Below are 19,755 nucleotides of genomic sequence, written 5' to 3' on the forward strand. Positions count from 1 at the left end.
CATCCTAAGACCGGTTTTGGACTTTCAGCCCTCATCAGCCAGGATGGCTTGACTCCAGTGGCATGGAGAGCACGAACCCACGTCTGGGCATACCCGTCCCATTCGGGGTGTCAAATGCAAGAAGAACAATTGATGGATAGAATGCAGAACAATGTCATACATTTACCCCAGTACAGAGATCTGAGCCTAAATCCATCATTTTTTGCTCACCATGCCATTCCAGTTAAGACCCAGCCATATGCAAATCAGTCTTGACCCTGCGCCCAATGGGAACAGTCCAGCTCGAACTGTCAGGCTAGGTCCTATCTGGACTGTGAACAAGCTTCCTAAGACAGGTTTCGGGCTTTCAGCCCTCATCAGCCAGGATAGCTTGATTCCAGTGGCATGGAGAGCATGGACCCACGTCTGGGCATACCCGTCCCACTCGGGGTGACAAATTCAATAAGAACAATTGATGGACAGAATGCAGAACAATGTCATACATTCACCCCAGTACAGAGATCTGGGCCTAAATCCATCGTTTTTTTGCTCACCATGCCATTCCAGTTGGGACCCAGCCATATGCAAATCAGTCTTGACCCTGAGCCCAAATGGAACAGTCCAGCCCAAACTGTCAGGCCAGGTCCTCCCTGGACTGGAAACTAGCATCCTCACCGGTTTCGGGCTTTTAGCCCTCATCAGCCAGGATAGCTTGACTCCCGTGGCATAGAGAGCACGGACCCATGTCCCATGTTTGGGCATACCCGTCCCACTTGGGGTGAAAAATGCAAAAAGAACAATTGATGGACAGAATGCAGAACAATGTCATACGTTTACCACAGTACAGAAATCTGGGCCTAAATTCACCGTTTTTTTGCTCACCATGCCATTCCAGTTTGGACCCAGCCATATGCAAATCAGTCTTCACCCTGCGCCCAATGGGAACAGTCCAGCCCGAACTGCCAGGCCAGGTCCTCCCTGGACTGGGAACATGCATCCTAAGACCGGTTTCGGGCTTTCAGCCTTCCTCAGCCAGGATAGCTTGACTCCAGTGGCATGGAGTGAACGGGACCCACGTCTGGGCATACCCGTCCCACTTGGGGTGACAAATTCAATAAGAACAATTGATGGACAGAATGCACAACAATGTCATACATTCACCCCAGTTCAGATATCTGGGCCTAAATCCATTATTTTTTGCTTTCCAGTTTGGACCCAGCCATAAGCAAATCTGTCTTGACCCTGCCCCCAATGGGAAAATTCCAGCCTGAACTGCCAGGCCAGGTCCTCCTTGGACTGGAAACAAGCATCCTAAGACCGGTTTCGGGCTTTCAGCCCTCATCAGCAATATTAGCTTGACTCCAGTGACATGGAGAGCACGGGACCCACGTCTGGGCATACCCGTCCCACTCGGGGTGACAAATGCAAAAAAAACAATTGATGGACAGAATGCAGAACAATGTCATACATTCACCCCAGTACAGAGATCTGGCCCTAAATCCATCGTTTTTTTGCTCACCATGCCATACCAGTTTGGACCCAGCCATATGCAAATCAGTCTTGACCCTGCGCCCAATGGAAACAGTCCAGCCCAAACTGCCAGGCCAGGTCCTCCCTGGACTGGAAGAAGCATCCTAAGACCGGTTTTGGACTTTCAGCCCTCATCAGCCAGGATAGCTTGACTCCAGTGGCATGGAGAGCACGAACCCACGTCTGGGCATACCCGTCCCATTCGGGGTGTCAAATGCAAAAAGAACAATTGATGGATAGAATGCAGAACAATGTCATACATTTACCCCAGTACTGAGATCTGAGCCTAAATCCATTGTTTTTTTGCTCACCATGCCATTCCAGTTTAGACCCAGCCATATGCAAATCAGTCTTGACCCTGCGCCCAATGAGAACAGTCCAGCACGAACTGTCAGGCTAGGTCCTCCCTGGACTGTGAACAAGCTTCCTAAGACTGGTTTCGGGCTTTCAGCCCTCATCAGCCAGGATAGCTTGACTCTAGTGGCATGGAGAGCATGGACCAACGTCTGGGCATACCCGTCCCACTCTGGGTGACAAATTCAATAAGAACAATTGATGGACAGAATGCAGAACAATGTCATACATTCACCCCAGTACAGAGATCTGGGCCTAAATTCATCGTTTTTTTGCTCACCATGCCATTCCAGTTGGGACCCAGCCATATGCAAATCAGTCTTGACCCTGCCCCCAATGGGAGCAGTCCAGCCTGAACTGCCAGGCCAGGTCCTCCTTGGACTGGAAACAAGCATCCTAAGACCGGTTTTGGGCTTTCAGCCCTCATCAGCAAGAATGGCTTGACTCCAGTGACATGGAGAGCACGGGACCCCCGTCTGGGCATACCCGTCCCACTCGGGGTGACAAATGCAAAAAAAACAATTGATGGACAGAATGCAGAACAATGTCATACATTCACCCCAGTACAGAGATCTGGCCCTAAATCCATCGTTTTTTTGCTCACCATGCCATTCCAGTTTGGACCCAGCCATATGCAAATCAGTCTTGACCCTTCACCCAATGGAAACAGTCCAGCCCAAACTGCCAGGCCAGGTCCTCCCTGGACTGGAAGAAGCATCCTAAGACCGGTTTTGGACTTTCAGCCCTCATCAGCCGGGATAGCTTGACTCCAGTGGCATGGAGAGCACGAACCCACGTCTGGGCATACCCGTCCCACTTGGGGTGACAAATTCAATAAGAACAATTGATGGACAGAATGCACAACAATGTCATACATTCACCCCAGTACAGATATCTGGGCCTAAATCCATTGTTTTTTGCTTTCCAATTTGGACCCAGCCATAAGCAAATCTGTCTTGACCTTGCCCCCAATGGGAAAATTCCAGCCTGAACTGCCAGGCCAGGTCCTCCTTGGACTGGAAACAAGCATCCTAAGACCAGTTTCGGGCTTTCAGCCCTCATTAGCAAGAATAGCTTGACTCCAGTGACATGGAGAGCACGGGACCCACGTCTGGGCATACCCAACCCACTCGGGGTGACAAATGCAAAAAAAATAATTGATGGACAGAATGCAGAACAATGTCATACATTCACCCCAGTACAGAGATCTGGCCCTAAATCCATCGTTTTTTTGCTCACCATGCCATTCCAGTTTGGACCCAGCCATATGCAAATCAGTCTTGACCCTGCGCCCAATGGAAACAGTCCAGCCCAAACTGCCAGGCCAGGTCCTCCCTGGACTGGAAGAAGCATCCTAAGACCGGTTTTGGACTTTCAGCCCTCATCAGCCAGGATAGCTTGACTCCAGTGGCATGGAGAGCACGAACCCACGTCTGGGCATACCCGTTCCACTTGGGGTGACAAATTTAATAAGAACAATTGATGGACAGAATGCACAACAATGTCATACATTCACCCCAGTACAGATATCTGGGCCTAAATCCATTGTTTTTTGCTTTCCAATTTGGACCCAGCCATAAGCAAATCTGTCTTGACCCTGCGCCCATTGGAAACAGTCCAGCCCAAACTGCCAGGCCAGGTCCTCCCTGGTCTGGAAGAAGCATCCTAAGACCGGTTTTGGACTTTCAGCCCTCATCAGCCAGGATGGCTTGACTCCAGTGGCATGGAGAGCACGAACCCACGTCTGGGCATACCCGTCCCATTCGGGGTGTCAAATGCAAGAAGAACAATTGATGGATAGAATGCAGAACAATGTCATACATTTACCTCAGTACAGAGATCTGAGCCTAAATCCATCATTTTTTGCTCACCATGCCATTCCAGTTAAGACCCAGCCATATGCAAATCAGTCTTGACCCTGCGCCCAATGGGAACAGTCCAGCTCGAACTGTCAGGCTAGGTCCTATCTGGACTGTGAACAAGCTTCCTAAGACAGGTTTCGGGCTTTCAGCCCTCATCAGCCAGGATAGCTTGATTCCAGTGGCATGGAGAGCATGGACCCACGTCTGGGCATACCCGTCCCACTCGGGGTGACAAATTCAATAAGAACAATTGATGGACAGAATGCAGAACAATGTCATACATTCACCCCAGTACAGAGATCTGGGCCTAAATCCATCGTTTTTTTGCTCACCATGCCATTCCAGTTGGGACCCAGCCATATGCAAATCAGTCTTGACCCTGAGCCCAAATGGAACAGTCCAGCCCAAACTGTCAGGCCAGGTCCTCCCTGGACTGGAAACTAGCATCCTCACCGGTTTCGGGCTTTTAGCCCTCATCAGCCAGGATAGCTTGACTCCCGTGGCATAGAGAGCACGGACCCATGTCCCATGTTTGGGCATACCCGTCCCACTTGGGGTGAAAAATGCAAAAAGAACAATTGATGGACAGAATGCAGAACAATGTCATACGTTTACCACAGTACAGAAATCTGGGCCTAAATTCACCGTTTTTTTGCTCACCATGCCATTCCAGTTTGGACCCAGCCATATGCAAATCAGTCTTCACCCTGCGCCCAATGGGAACAGTCCAGCCCGAACTGCCAGGCCAGGTCCTCCCTGGACTGGGAACATGCATCCTAAGACCGGTTTCGGGCTTTCAGCCTTCCTCAGCCAGGATAGCTTGACTCCAGTGGCATGGAGTGAACGGGACCCACGTCTGGGCATACCCGTCCCACTTGGGGTGACAAATTCAATAAGAACAATTGATGGACAGAATGCACAACAATGTCATACATTCACCCCAGTTCAGATATCTGGGCCTAAATCCATTATTTTTTGCTTTCCAGTTTGGACCCAGCCATAAGCAAATCTGTCTTGACCCTGCCCCCAATGGGAAAATTCCAGCCTGAACTGCCAGGCCAGGTCCTCCTTGGACTGGAAACAAGCATCCTAAGACCGGTTTCGGGCTTTCAGCCCTCATCAGCAATATTAGCTTGACTCCAGTGACATGGAGAGCACGGGACCCACGTCTGGGCATACCCGTCCCACTCGGGGTGACAAATGCAAAAAAAACAATTGATGGACAGAATGCAGAACAATGTCATACATTCACCCCAGTACAGAGATCTGGCCCTAAATCCATCGTTTTTTTGCTCACCATGCCATACCAGTTTGGACCCAGCCATATGCAAATCAGTCTTGACCCTGCGCCCAATGGAAACAGTCCAGCCCAAACTGCCAGGCCAGGTCCTCCCTGGACTGGAAGAAGCATCCTAAGACCGGTTTTGGACTTTCAGCCCTCATCAGCCAGGATAGCTTGACTCCAGTGGCATGGAGAGCACGAACCCACGTCTGGGCATACCCGTCCCATTCGGGGTGTCAAATGCAAAAAGAACAATTGATGGATAGAATGCAGAACAATGTCATACATTTACCCCAGTACTGAGATCTGAGCCTAAATCCATTGTTTTTTTGCTCACCATGCCATTCCAGTTTAGACCCAGCCATATGCAAATCAGTCTTGACCCTGCGCCCAATGAGAACAGTCCAGCACGAACTGTCAGGCTAGGTCCTCCCTGGACTGTGAACAAGCTTCCTAAGACTGGTTTCGGGCTTTCAGCCCTCATCAGCCAGGATAGCTTGACTCTAGTGGCATGGAGAGCATGGACCAACGTCTGGGCATACCCGTCCCACTCTGGGTGACAAATTCAATAAGAACAATTGATGGACAGAATGCAGAACAATGTCATACATTCACCCCAGTACAGAGATCTGGGCCTAAATTCATCGTTTTTTTGCTCACCATGCCATTCCAGTTGGGACCCAGCCATATGCAAATCAGTCTTGACCCTGCCCCCAATGGGAGCAGTCCAGCCTGAACTGCCAGGCCAGGTCCTCCTTGGACTGGAAACAAGCATCCTAAGACCGGTTTCGGGCTTTCAGCCCTCATCAGCAAGAATGGCTTGACTCCAGTGACATGGAGAGCACGGGACCCCCGTCTGGGCATACCCGTCCCACTCGGGGTGACAAATGCAAAAAAAACAATTGATGGACAGAATGCAGAACAATGTCATACATTCACCCCAGTACAGAGATCTGGCCCTAAATCCATCGTTTTTTTGCTCACCATGCCATTCCAGTTTGGACCCAGCCATATGCAAATCAGTCTTGACCCTTCACCCAATGGAAACAGTCCAGCCCAAACTGCCAGGCCAGGTCCTCCCTGGACTGGAAGAAGCATCCTAAGACCGGTTTTGGACTTTCAGCCCTCATCAGCCGGGATAGCTTGACTCCAGTGGCATGGAGAGCACGAACCCACGTCTGGGCATACCCGTCCCACTTGGGGTGACAAATTCAATAAGAACAATTGATGGACAGAATGCACAACAATGTCATACATTCACCCCAGTACAGATATCTGGGCCTAAATCCATTGTTTTTTGCTTTCCAATTTGGACCCAGCCATAAGCAAATCTGTCTTGACCTTGCCCCCAATGGGAAAATTCCAGCCTGAACTGCCAGGCCAGGTCCTCCTTGGACTGGAAACAAGCATCCTAAGACCAGTTTCGGGCTTTCAGCCCTCATTAGCAAGAATAGCTTGACTCCAGTGACATGGAGAGCACGGGACCCACGTCTGGGCATACCCAACCCACTCGGGGTGACAAATGCAAAAAAAATAATTGATGGACAGAATGCAGAACAATGTCATACATTCACCCCAGTACAGAGATCTGGCCCTAAATCCATCGTTTTTTTGCTCACCATGCCATTCCAGTTTGGAGCCAGCCATATGCAAATCAGTCTTGACCCTGCGCCCAATGGAAACAGTCCAGCCCAAACTGCCAGGCCAGGTCCTCCCTGGACTGGAAGAAGCATCCTAAGACCGGTTTTGGACTTTCAGCCCTCATCAGCCAGGATAGCTTGACTCCAGTGGCATGGAGAGCACGGACCCACGTCTGGGCATACCCGTCCCATTCGGGGTGTCAAATGCAAAAAGAACATTTGATGGATAGAATGCAGAACAATGTCATACATTTACCCCAGTACAGAGATCTGAGCCTAAATCCATCGTTTTTTTGCTCACCATGCCATTCCAGTTTAGACCCAGCCATATGCAAATCAGTCTTGACCCTGCGCCCAATGGGAACAGTACAGCTCGAACTGTCAAGCTAGGTCCTCCCTGGAATGTGAACAAGCTTCCTAAGACTGATTTCGGGCTTTCAGCACTCATCAGCCAGGATAGCTTGACTCCAGTGGCATGGAGAGCATGGACCCACGTCTGGGCATACCCGTCCCACTCGGGGTGACAAATTCAATAAGAACAATTGATGGACAGAATGCAGAACAATGTCATACATTCACCCCAGTACAGAGATCTGGGCTTAAATTAATCGTTTTTTTGCTCACCATGCCATTCCAGTTGGGACCCAGCCATATGCAAATCAGTCTTGACCCTGCCCCCAATGGGAAAATTCCAGCCTGAACTGCCAGGCCAGGTCCTCCTTGGACTGGAAACAAGCATCCTAAGACCGGTTTCGGGCTTTCAGCCCTCATCAGCAATATTAGCTTGACTCCAGTGACATGGAGAGCACGGGACCCACGTCTGGGCATACCCGTCCCACTCGGGGTGACAAATGCAAAAAAAACAATTGATGGACAGAATGCAGAACAATGTCATACATTCACCCCAGTACAGAGATCTGGCCCTAAATCCATCGTTTTTTTGCTCACCATGCCATACCAGTTTAGACCCAGCCATATGCAAATCAGTCTTGACCCTGCGCCCAATAGAAACAGTCCAGCCCAAAATGCCAGGCCAGGTCCTCCCTGGACTGGAAGAAGCATCCTAAGACCGGTTTTGGACTTTCAGCCCTCATCAGCCAGGATAGCTTGACTCCAGTGGCATGGAGAGCACGAACCCACGTCTGGGCATACCTGTCCCATTCGGGGTGTCAAATGCAAAAAGAACAATTGATGGATAGAATGCAGAACAATGTCATACATTTACCCCAGTACTGAGATCTGAGCCTAAATCCATCGTTTTTTTGCTCACCATGCCATTCCAGTTTAGACCCAGCCATATGCAAATCAGTCTTGACCCTGCGCCCAATGGGAAAAGTCCAGCTCGAACTGTCAGGCTAGGTCCTCCCTGGACTGTGAACAAGCTTCCTAAGACTGGTTTCGGGCTTTCAGCCCTCATCAGCCAGGATAGCTTGACTCCAGTGGCATGGAGAGCATGGATCAACGTCTGGGCATACCCGTCCCACTCTGGGTGACAAATTCAATAAGAACAATTGATGGACAGAATGCAGAACAATGTCATACATTCACCCCAGTACAGAGATCTGGGCCTAAATTCATCGTTTTTTTGCTCACCATGCCATTCCAGTTGGGACCCAGCCATATGCAAATCAGTCTTGACCCTGCCCCCAATGGGAGCAGTCCAGCCTGAACTGCCAGGCCAGGTCCTCCTTGGACTGGAAACAAGCATCCTAAGACCGGTTTCGGGCTTTCAGCCCTCATCAGCAAGAATAGCTTGACTCCAGTGACATGGAGAGCACGGGACCCCCGTCTGGGCATACCCGTCCCACTCGGGGTGACAAATTCAATAAGAACAATTGATGGACAGAATGCACAACAATGTCATACATTCACCCCAGTACAGATATCTGGGCCTAAATCCATTGTTTTTTGCTTTCCAATTTGGACCCAGCCATAAGCAAATCTGTCTTGACCCTGCGCCCAATGGAAACAGTCCAGCCCAAACTGCCAGGCCAGGTCCTCCCTTGTCTGGAAGAAGCATCCTAAGACCGGTTTTGGACTTTCAGCCCTCATCAGCCAGGATAGCTTGACTCCAGTGGCATGGAGAGCACGAAACCACGTCTGGGCATACCCGTCCCATTCGGGGTGTCAAATGCAAAAAGAACAATTGATGGATAGAATGCAGAACAATGTCATACATTTACCCCAGTACAGAGATCTGAGCCTAAATCCATCGTTTTTTTGCTCACCATGCCATTCCAGTTAAGACCCATCCATATGCAAATCAGTCTTGACCCTGCGCCCAATGGGAACAGTCCAGCTCGAACTGTCAGGCTAGGTCCTCCCTGGAGTGTGAACAAACTTCCTAAGACAGGTTTCGGGCTTTCAGCCCTCATCAGCCAGGATAGCTTGATTCCAGTGGCATGGAGAGCATGGACCCACGTCTGGGCATACCCGTCCCACTCGGGGTGACAAATTCAATAAGAACAATTGATGGACAGAATGCAGAACAATGTCATACATTCACCCCAGTACAGAGATCTGGGCCTAAATCCATCGTTTTTTTGCTCACCATGCCATTCCAGTTGGGACCCAGCCATATGCAAATCAGTCTTGACCCTGAGCCCAAATGGAACAGTCCAGACCAAACTGTCAGGCCAGGTCCTCCCTGGACTGGAAACTAGCATCCTCACCGGTTTCGGGCTTTTAGCCCTCATCAGCCAGGATAGCTTGACTCCGGTGGCATGGAGAGCACGGACCCATGTCCCATGTTTGGGCATACCCGTCCCACTTGGGGTGAAAAATGCAAAAAGAACAATTGATGGACGGAATGCAGAACAATGTCATACGTTTACCACAGTACAGAAATCTGGGCCTAAATTCACCGTTTTTTTGCTCACCATGGCATTCCAGTTTGGACCCAGCCATATGCAAATCAGTCTTCACCCTGCGCCCAATGGGAACAGTCCAGCCCGAACTGCCAGGCCAGGTCCTCCCTGGACTGGAAACATGCATCCTAAGACCGGTTTCGGGCTTTCAGCCTTCCTCAGCCAGGATAGCTTGACTCCAGTGGCATGGAGTGAACGGGACCCACGTCTGGGCATACCCGTCCCACTTGGGGTGACAAATTCAATAAGAACAATTGATGGACAGAATGCACAACAATGTCATACATTCACCCCAGTTCAGATATCTGGGCCTAAATCCATTGTTTTTTGCTTTCCAGTTTGGACCCAGCCATAAGCAAATCTGTCTTGACCCTGCCCCCAATGGGAAAATTCCAGCCTGAACTGCCAGGCCAGGTCCTCCTTGGACTGGAAACAAGCTTCCACGGCCGGTTTCGGGCTTTCAGCCCTCATCAGCAATATTAGCTTGACTCCAGTGACATGGAGAGCATGGGACCCACGTCTGGGCATACCCGTCCCACTCGGGGTGACAAATGCAAAAAAAACAATTGATGGACAGAATGCAGAACAATGTCATACATTCACCCCAGTACAGAGATCTGGCCCTAAATCCATCGTTTTTTTGCTCACCATGCCATACCAGTTTGGACCCAGCCATATGCAAATCAGTCTTGACCCTGCGCCCAATGGAAACAGTCCAGCCCAAACTGCCAGGCCAGGTCCTCCCTGGACTGGAAGAAGCATCCTAAGACCGGTTTACGACTTTCAGCCCTCATCAGCCAGGATAGCTTGACTCCAGTGGCATGGAGAGCACGAACCCACGTCTGGGCATACCTGTCCCATTCGGGGTGTCAAATGCAAAAAGAACAATTGATGGATAGAATGCAGAACAATGTCATACATTTACCCCAGTACTGAGATCTGAGCCTAAATCCATCGTTTTTTTGCTCACCATGCCATTCCAGTTTAGACCCAGCCATATGCAAATCAGTCTTGACCCTGCGCCCAATGGGAACAGTCCAGCTCGAACTGTCAGGCTAGGTCCTCCCTGGACTGTGAACAAGCTTCCTAAGACTGGTTTTGGGCTTTCAGCCCTCATCAGCCAGGATAGCTTGACTCCAGTGGCATGGAGAGCATGGATCAACGTCTGGGCATACCCGTCCCACTCTGGGTGACAAATTCAATAAGAACAATTGATGGACAGAATGCAGAACAATGTCATACATTCACCCCAGTACAGAGATCTGGGCCTAAATTCATCGTTTTTTTGCTCACCATGCCATTCCAGTTGGGACCCAGCCATATGCAAATCAGTCTTGACCCTGCCCCCAATGGGAGCAGTCCAGCCTGAACTGCACGGCCAGGTCCTCCTTGGACTGGAAACAAGCATCCTAAGACCGGTTTCGGGCTTTCAGCCCTCATCAGCAAGAATAGCTTGACTCCAGTGACATGGAGAGCACGGGACCCCCGTCTGGGCATACCCGTCCCACTCGGGGTGACAAACGCAAAAAAAACAATTGATGGACAGAATGCAGAACAATGTCATACATTCACCCCAGTACAGAGATCTGGCCCTAAATCCATCGTTTTTTTGCTCACCATGCCATTCCAGTTTGGACCCAGCCATATGCAAATCAGTCTTGACCCTTCACCCAATGGAAACAGTCCAGCCCAAACTGCCAGGCCAGGTCCTCCCTGGACTGGAAGAAGCATCCTAAGACCGGTTTTGGACTTTCAGCCCTCATCAGCCAGGATAGCTTGACTCCAGTGGCATGGAGAGCACGAACCCACGTCTGGGCGTACCCGTCCCACTTGGGGTGACAAATTCAATAAGAACAATTGATGGACAGAATGCACAACAATGTCATACATTCACCCCAGTACAGATATCTGGGTCTAAATCCATTGTTTTTTGCTTTCCAATTTGGACCCAGCCATAAGCAAATCTGTCTTGACCTTGCCCCCAATGGGAAAATTCCAGCCTGAACTGCCAGGCCAGGTCCTCCTTGGACTGGAAACAAGCATCCTAAGACCAGTTTCGGGCTTTCAGCCCTCATTAGCAAGAATAGCTTGACTCCAGTGACATGGAGAGCACGGGACCCACGTCTGGGCATACCCAACCCACTCGGGGTGACAAATGCAAAAAAAATAATTGATGGACAGAATGCAGAACAATGTCATACATTCACCCCAGTACAGAGATCTGGCCCTAAATCCATCGTTTTTTTGCTCACCATGCCATTCCAGTTTGGAGCCAGCCATATGCAAATCAGTCTTGACCCTGCGCCCAATGGAAACAGTCCAGCCCAAACTGCCAGGCCAGGTCCTCCCTGGACTGGAAGAAGCATCCTAAGACCGGTTTTGGACTTTCAGCCCTCATCAGCCGGGATAGCTTGACTCCAGTGGCATGGAGAGCACGGACCCACGTCTGGGCATACCCGTCCCATTCGGGGTGTCAAATGCAAAAAGAACATTTGATGGATAGAATGCAGAACAATGTCATACATTTACCCCAGTACAGAGATCTGAGCCTAAATCCATCGTTTTTTTGCTCACCATGCCATTCCAGTTTAGACCCAGCCATATGCAAATCAGTCTTGACCCTGCGCCCAATGGGAACAGTACAGCTCGAACTGTCAAGCTAGGTCCTCCCTGGAATGTGAACAAGCTTCCTAAGACTGATTTCGGGCTTTCAGCCCTCATCAGCCAGGATAGCTTGACTCCAGTGGCATGGAGAGCATGGACCCACGTCTGGGCATACCCGTCCCACTCGGGGTGACAAATTCAATAAGAACAATTGATGGACAGAATGCAAAACAATGTCATACATTCACCCCAGTACAGAGATCTGGGCTTAAATTCATCGTTTTTTTGCTCACCATGCCATTCCAGTTGGGACCCAGCCATATGCAAATCAGTCTTGACCCTGCCCCCAATGGGAACATTCCAGCCTGAACTGCCAGGCCAGGTCCTCCTTGGACTGGAAACAAGCATCCTAAGACCAGTTTCGGGCTTTCAACCCTCATCAGCAAGAATAGCTTGACTCCTGTGACATGGAGAGCACGGGACCCACGTCTGTGCATACCCAACCAACTCGGGGTGACAAATGCAAAAAAAATAATTGATGGACAGAATGCAGAACAATGTCATACATTCACCCCAGTACAGAGATCTGGCCCTAAATCCATCGTTTTTTTGCTCACCATGCCATTCCAGTTTGGACCCAGCCATATGCAAATCAGTCTTGACCCTGCGCCCAATGGAAACAGTCCAGCCCAAACTGCCAGGCCAGGTCCTCCCTGGACTGGAAGAAGCATCCTAAGACCGGTTTTGGACTTTCAGCCCTCATCAGCCAGGATAGCTTGACTCCAGTGGCATGGAGAGCACGAACCCACGTCTGGGCATACCCGTCCCACTTGGGGTGACAAATTCAATAAGAACAATTGATGGACAGAATGCACAACAATGTCATACATTCACCCCAGTACAGATATCTGGGCCTAAATCCATTGTTTTTTGCTTTCCAATTTGGACCCAGCCATAAGCAAATCTGTCTTGACCCTGCCCCCAATGGGAAAATTCCAGCCTGAACTGCCAGGCCAGGTCCTCCTTGGACTGGAAACAAGCATCCTAAGACCTGTTTCGGGCTTTCAGCCCTCATCAGCAAGAATAGCTTGACTCCAGTGACATGGAGAGCATGGGACCCACGTCTGGGCATACCCAACCCACTCGGGGTGACAAATGCAAAAAAAACAATTGATGGACAGAATGCAGAACAATGTCATACATTCACCCCAGTACAGAGATCTGGCCCTAAATCCATTGTTTTTTTGCTCACCATGCCATTCCAGTTTGGACCCAGCCATATGCAAATCAGTCTTGACCCTGCGCCCAATGGAAACAGTCCAGCCCAAAATGCCAGGCCAGGTCCTCCCTGGACTGGAAGAAGCATCCTAAGACCGGTTTTGGACTTTCAGCCCTCATCAGCCAGGATAGCTTGACTCCAGTGGCATGGAGAGCACGAACCAACGTCTGGGCATACCCGTCCCATTCGGGGTGTCAAATGCAAAAAGAACAATTGATGGATAGAATGCAGAACAATGTCATACATTTACCCCAGTACAGAGATCTGAGCCTAAATCCATCGTTTTTTTGCTCACCATGCCATTCCAGTTTAGACCCAGCCATATGCAAATCAGTCTTGACCCTGCGCCCAATGGGAACAGTCCAGCTCGAACTGTCAGGCTAGGTCCTCCCTGGACTGTGAACAAGCTTCCTAAGACTGGTTTCGGGCTTTCAGCCCTCATCAGCCAGGATAGCTTGACTCCAGTGGCATGGAGAGCATGGACCCACATCTGGGCATACCCGTCCCACTCGGGGTGACAAATTCAATAAGAACAATTGATGGACAGAATGCAGAACAATGTCATACATTCACCCCAGTACAGAGATCTGGGCCTAAATTCATCGTTTTTTTGCTCACCATGCCATTCCAGTTGGGACCCAGCCATATGCAAATCAGTCTTGACCCTGCTCCCAATGGGAGCAGTCCAGCCTGAACTGCCAGGCCAGGTCCTCCTTGGACTGGAAACAAGTATCCTAAGACCGGTTTCGGGCTTTCAGCCCTCATCAGCAAGAATAGGTTGACTCCAGTGACATGGAGAGCACGGGACCCACGTCTGTGCATACCCGTCCCACTCGGGGTGACAAATGTAAAAAAAACAATTGATGGACAGAATGCAAAACAATGTCATACATTTACCCCAGTACAGAGATCTGAGCCTAAATCCATCGTTTTTTTGCTCACCATGCCATTCCAGTTTGGACCCAGCCATATGCAAATCAGTCTTCACCCTGCGCCCAATGGGAACAGTCCAGCCCGAACTGCCAGGCCAGGTCCTCCCTGGACTGCGAACATGCATCCTAAGACCGGTTTCAGGCTTTCAGCCCTCCTCAGCCAGGATAGCTTGACTCCAGTGGCATGGAGTGAACGGGACCCACGTCTGGGCATACCCGTCTCACTTCGGGTGACAAATTCAATAAGAACAATTGATGGACAGAATGCACAGCAATGTCATACATTCACCCCAGTACAGATATCTGGGCCTAAATCCATTGGTTTTTGCTGACCATGCCATCCCAGTTTGGACCCAGCCATAAGCAAATCTGTCTTGACCCTGCCCCCAATGGGAACAGTCCAGCCTGAACTGCCAGGCCAGGTCCTCCTTGGACTGGAAACAAGCATCCTAAGACCGCTTTCGGGCTTTCAGCCCTCATCAGCAAGAATAGCTTGACTCCAGTGGCATGGAGAGCACGGGACCCACGTCTGGGCATACCCGTCCCACTCGGGGTGACAAATGCAAAAAAGAACAATTGATGGACAGAATGCAGAACAATGTCTTACATTCACCCCAGTACAGAGATCTGGGCCTAAATCCATCGTTTTTTTGCTCACCATGCCATTCCAGTTGGGACCCAGCCATATGCAAATCAGTCTTGACCCTGAGCCCAAATGGAACAGTCCAGCCCAAACTGTCAGGCCAGGTCCTCCCTGGACTGGAAACTAGCATCCTCACCGGTTTCGGGCTTTCAGCCCTCATCAGCCAGGATAGCTTGACTCCAGTGGCGTGGAGAGCACGGACCCATGTCCCATGTCTGGGCATACCCGTCCCACTTGGGGTGACAAATGCAAAAAGAACAATATATGGACGGAATGCAGAACAATGTCATACGTTTTCCCCAGTACAGAAATCTGGGCCTAAATTCACCATTTTTTTGCTCACCATGCCATTCCAGTTTGGACCCAGCCATATGCAAATCAGTCTTCACCCTGCGCCCAATGGGAACAGTCCAGCTCGAACTGCAAGGCCAGGTCCTCCCTGGACTGGAAACATGCATCCTAAGACCGGTTTCGGGCTTTCAGCCCTCCTTAGCCAGGATAGCTTGACTCCAGTGGCATGGAGTGAACGGGACCCACGTCTGGGCATACCCGTCCCACTTGGTGTGGCAAATTCAATAAGAACAATTGATGGACAGAATGCACAACAATGTCATACATTCACCCCAGTACAGATATCTGGGCCTAAATCCATTGTTTTTTGCTTTCCAGTTTAGACCCAGCCATAAGCAAATCTGTCTTGACCCTGCCCCCAATGGGAAAATTCCAGCCTGAACTGCCAGGCCAGGTCCTCCTTGGACTGGAAACAAGCATCCTAAGACCGGTTTCGGGCTTTCAGCCCTCATCAGCAAGAATAGCTTGACTCCAGTGGCATGGAGAGCACGGGACCCACGTCTGGGCATACCCGTCCCACTCGGGGTGACAAATGCAAAAAGAACAATTGATGGATAGAATGCAGAACAATGTCATACATTTACCCCAGTACAGAGATCTGAGCCTAAATCCATCGTTTTTTTGCTCACCATGCCATTCCAGTTTGGACCCAGCCATATGCAAATCTGTCTTGACCCTGCGCCCAATGGGAACAGTCCAGCTCGAGCTATCAGGCCAGATCCTCCCTGGACTGTGAACAGGCTTCCTAAGACTGGTTTCGGGCTTTTAGCCCTCATCAGCCAGGATAGCTTGACTCCAGTGGCATGGAGAGCATGGACCCACGTCTGAGCCTACCCGTCCCGCTCGGGGTGACAAATGCAAAAAGAACAATTGATGAACAGAATACAGAACAATGTCATACATTCACTCCAGTACAGAGATCTGGGCCTAAATCCATCGTTTTTTTGCTCACCATGCCATTCCAGTTGGGACCCAGCCATTTGCAAATCAGTGTTGACCCTAAGCCCAAATGGAACAGTCCAGCCCGCACTGTCAGGCCAGGTCCTCACTGGACTGGAAACTAGCATCCTCACCGGTTTCGGGCTTTCAGCCCTCATCAGCCAGGATAGCTTGACTCCAGTGGCATGGAGAGCAGGGACCCACGTCTGGGCATACCCGTCCCACTCGGGCTGACAAATGCAAAAAGAACAATTGATGGACGGAATGCAGAACAATGTCATATGTTTACCCCAGTACAGATATCTGGGCCTAAATCCATTGTTTTTTGCTGACCATGCCATCCCAGTTTGGACCCAGCCATAAGCAAATCTGTCTTGACCCTGCCCCCAATGGGAACAGTCCAGCCTGAACTGCCAGGCCAGGTCCTCCTTGGACTGGAAACAAGCATCCTAAGACCGGTTTCGGGCTTTCAGCCCTCATCAGCAAGAATAGCTTGACTCCAGTGGCATGGAGAGCACGGGACCCACGTCTGGGCATACCCGTCCCACTCGGGGTGACAAATGCAAAAAGAACAATTGATGGATAGAATGCAGAACAATGTCATACATTTACCCCAGTACAGAGATCTGAGCCTAAATCAATCGTTTTTTTGCTCACCATGCCATTCCAGTTCGGACCCAGCCATATGCAAATCTGTCTTGACCCTGCGCCCAATGGGAACAGTCCAGCTCGAGCTGTCAGGCCAGGTCCTCCCTGGACTGTGAACAGGCTTCCTAAGACTGGTTTCGGGCTTTTAGCCCTCATCAGCCAGGATAGCTTGACTCCAGTGGCATGGAGAGCATGGACCCACGTCTGGGCATACCCGTCCCGCTCGGGGTGACAAATGCAAAAAGAACAATTGATGAACAGAATACAGAACAATGTCATACATTCACTCCAGTACAGAGATCTGGGCCTAAATCCATCGTTTTTTTGCTCACCATGCCATTCCAGTTGGGACCCAGCCATATGCAAATCAGTCTTGACCCTGAGCCCAAATGGAACAGTCCAGCCCGAACTGTCAGGCCAGGTCCTCCCTGGACTGGAAACTAGCATCCTCACCGGTTTCGGGCTTTCAGCCCTCATCAGCCAGGATAGCTTGACTCCAGTGGCATGGAGAGCACGGACCCACGTCTGGGCATACCCGTCCCGCTCGGGCTGACAAATGCAAAAAGAACAATTGATGGACGGAATGCAGAACAATGTCATATATTTACCCCAGTACAGAGATCTGGGCCTAAATTCATTGTTTTTTTGCTCACCATGCCATTCCAGTTTGGACCCAGCCATATGCAAATCAGTCTTCACCCTGCGCCCAATGGGAACAGTCCAGCCCGAACTGCCAGGCCACGTCCTCCCTGGACTGAAAACATGCATCCTAAGACCGGTTTCGGGCTTTCAGCCCTCCTCAGCCAGGATAGCTTGACTCCAGTGGCATGGAGTGAACGGGACCCACGTCTGGGCATACCCGTCTCACTTCGGGTGACAAATTCAATAAGAACAATTGATGGACAGAATGCACAACAATGTCATACATTCACCCCAGTACAGAGATCTGGGCCTAAATCCATCGGTTTTTTGCTCACCATGCCATTCCAGTTGGGACCCAGCCATATGCAAATCAGTCTTGACCCTGAGCCCAAATGGAACAGTCCAGCCCAAACTGTCAGGCCAGGTCCTCCCTGGACTGGAAACTAGCATCCTCACCGGTTTCGGGCTTTTAGCCCTCATCAGCCAGGATAGCTTGACTCCAGTGGCATGGAGAGCACGGACCCATGTCCCATGTCTGGGCATACCCGTCCCACTTGGGGTGACAAATGCAAAAAGAACAATTGATGGACGGAATGCAGAACAATGTCATACGTTTACCACAGTATATAAATCTGGGCCTAAATTCACCGTTTTTTTGCTTACCATGCCATTCCAGTTTGGACCCAGCCATATGCAAATCAGTCTTCACCCTGCGCCCAATGGGAACAGTCCAGCCCGAACTGCCAGGCCAGGACCTCCCTGGACTGGAAACATGCATCCTAAGACCGGTTTCGGGCTTTCAGCCCTCCTCAGCCAGGATAGCTTGACTCCAGGGGCATGGAGTGAACGGGACCCACGTCTGGGCATACCCGTCCCACTTGGGGTGACAAATTCAATAAGAACAATTGATGGACAGAATGCACAACAATGTCATACATTCACCCCAGTACAGATATCTGGGCCTAAATCCATTGTTTTTTGCTTTCCAGTTTGGACCCAGCCATAAGCAAATCTGTCTTGACCCTGCCCCCAATGGGAAAATTCCAGCCTGAACTGCCAGGCCAGGTCCTCCTTGGACTGGAAACAAGCATCCTAAGACCGGTTTCGGGCTTTCAGTCCTCATCAGCAAGAATAGTTTGACTCCAGTGGCATGGAGAGCACGGACCCACGTCTGGGCATACCCGTCCCATTCGGGGTGTCAAATGCAAAAAGAACAATTGATGGATAGAATGCTGAACGATGTCATACATTTACCCCAGTACAGAGATCTGAGCCTAAATCCATCGTTTTTTTGCTCACCCTGCCATTCCACTTTAGACCCAGCCATATGCAAATCAGTCTTGACCCTGCGCCCAATGGGAACAGTCCAGCTCGAACTGTCAGGCTAGGTCCTCCCTGGACTGTGAACAAGCTTCCTAAGACTGATTTCGGGGTTTCAGCCCTCATCAGCCAGGATAGCTTGACTCCAGTGGCATGGAGAGCATGGACCCACGTCTGGGCATACCCGTCCCACTCGGGGTGACAAATTCAATAAGAACAATTGATGGACAGAATGCAGAACAATGTCATACATTCACCCCAGTATAGAGATCTGGGCCTAAATTCATCGTTTTTTTGCTCACCATGCCATTCGAGTTGGGACCCAGCCATATGCAAATCAGTCTTGGCCCTGCCCCCAATGGGAGCAGTCCAGCCTAAACTGCCAGGCCAGGTCCTCCTTGGACTGGAAACAAGCATCCTAAGACCGGTTTCGGACTTTCAGCCCTCATCAGCAAGAATAGCTTGACTCCAGTGGCATGGAGAGCACGGGACCCACGTCTGGGCATACCAGTCCCACTCGGTGTGACAAATGCAAAAAGAACAATTGATGGATAGAATGCAGAACAATGTCATACATTTACCCCAGTACAGAGATCTGAGCGTAAATCCATCGTTTTTTTGCTCACCATGCCATTCCAGTTTGGACCCAGCCATATGCAAATCTGTCCTGACCCTGCACGCAATGGGAACAGTCCAGCTCGAACTGTCAGGCTAGGTCCTCCCTGGACTGTGAACAAGCTTCCTAAGACTGATTTCGGGCTTTCAGCCCTCATCAGCCAGGATAGCTTGACTCCAGTGGCATGGAGAGCATGGACCCACGTCTGGGCATACCCGTCCCACTCGGGGTGACAAATTCAATAAGAACAATTGATGGACAGAATGC

Source organism: Triturus cristatus, chromosome 5_1 (assembly GCF_964204655.1).
Source record: "Triturus cristatus chromosome 5_1, aTriCri1.1, whole genome shotgun sequence".
In the NCBI taxonomy this organism is placed as follows: Eukaryota; Metazoa; Chordata; class Amphibia; order Caudata; family Salamandridae; genus Triturus; species Triturus cristatus.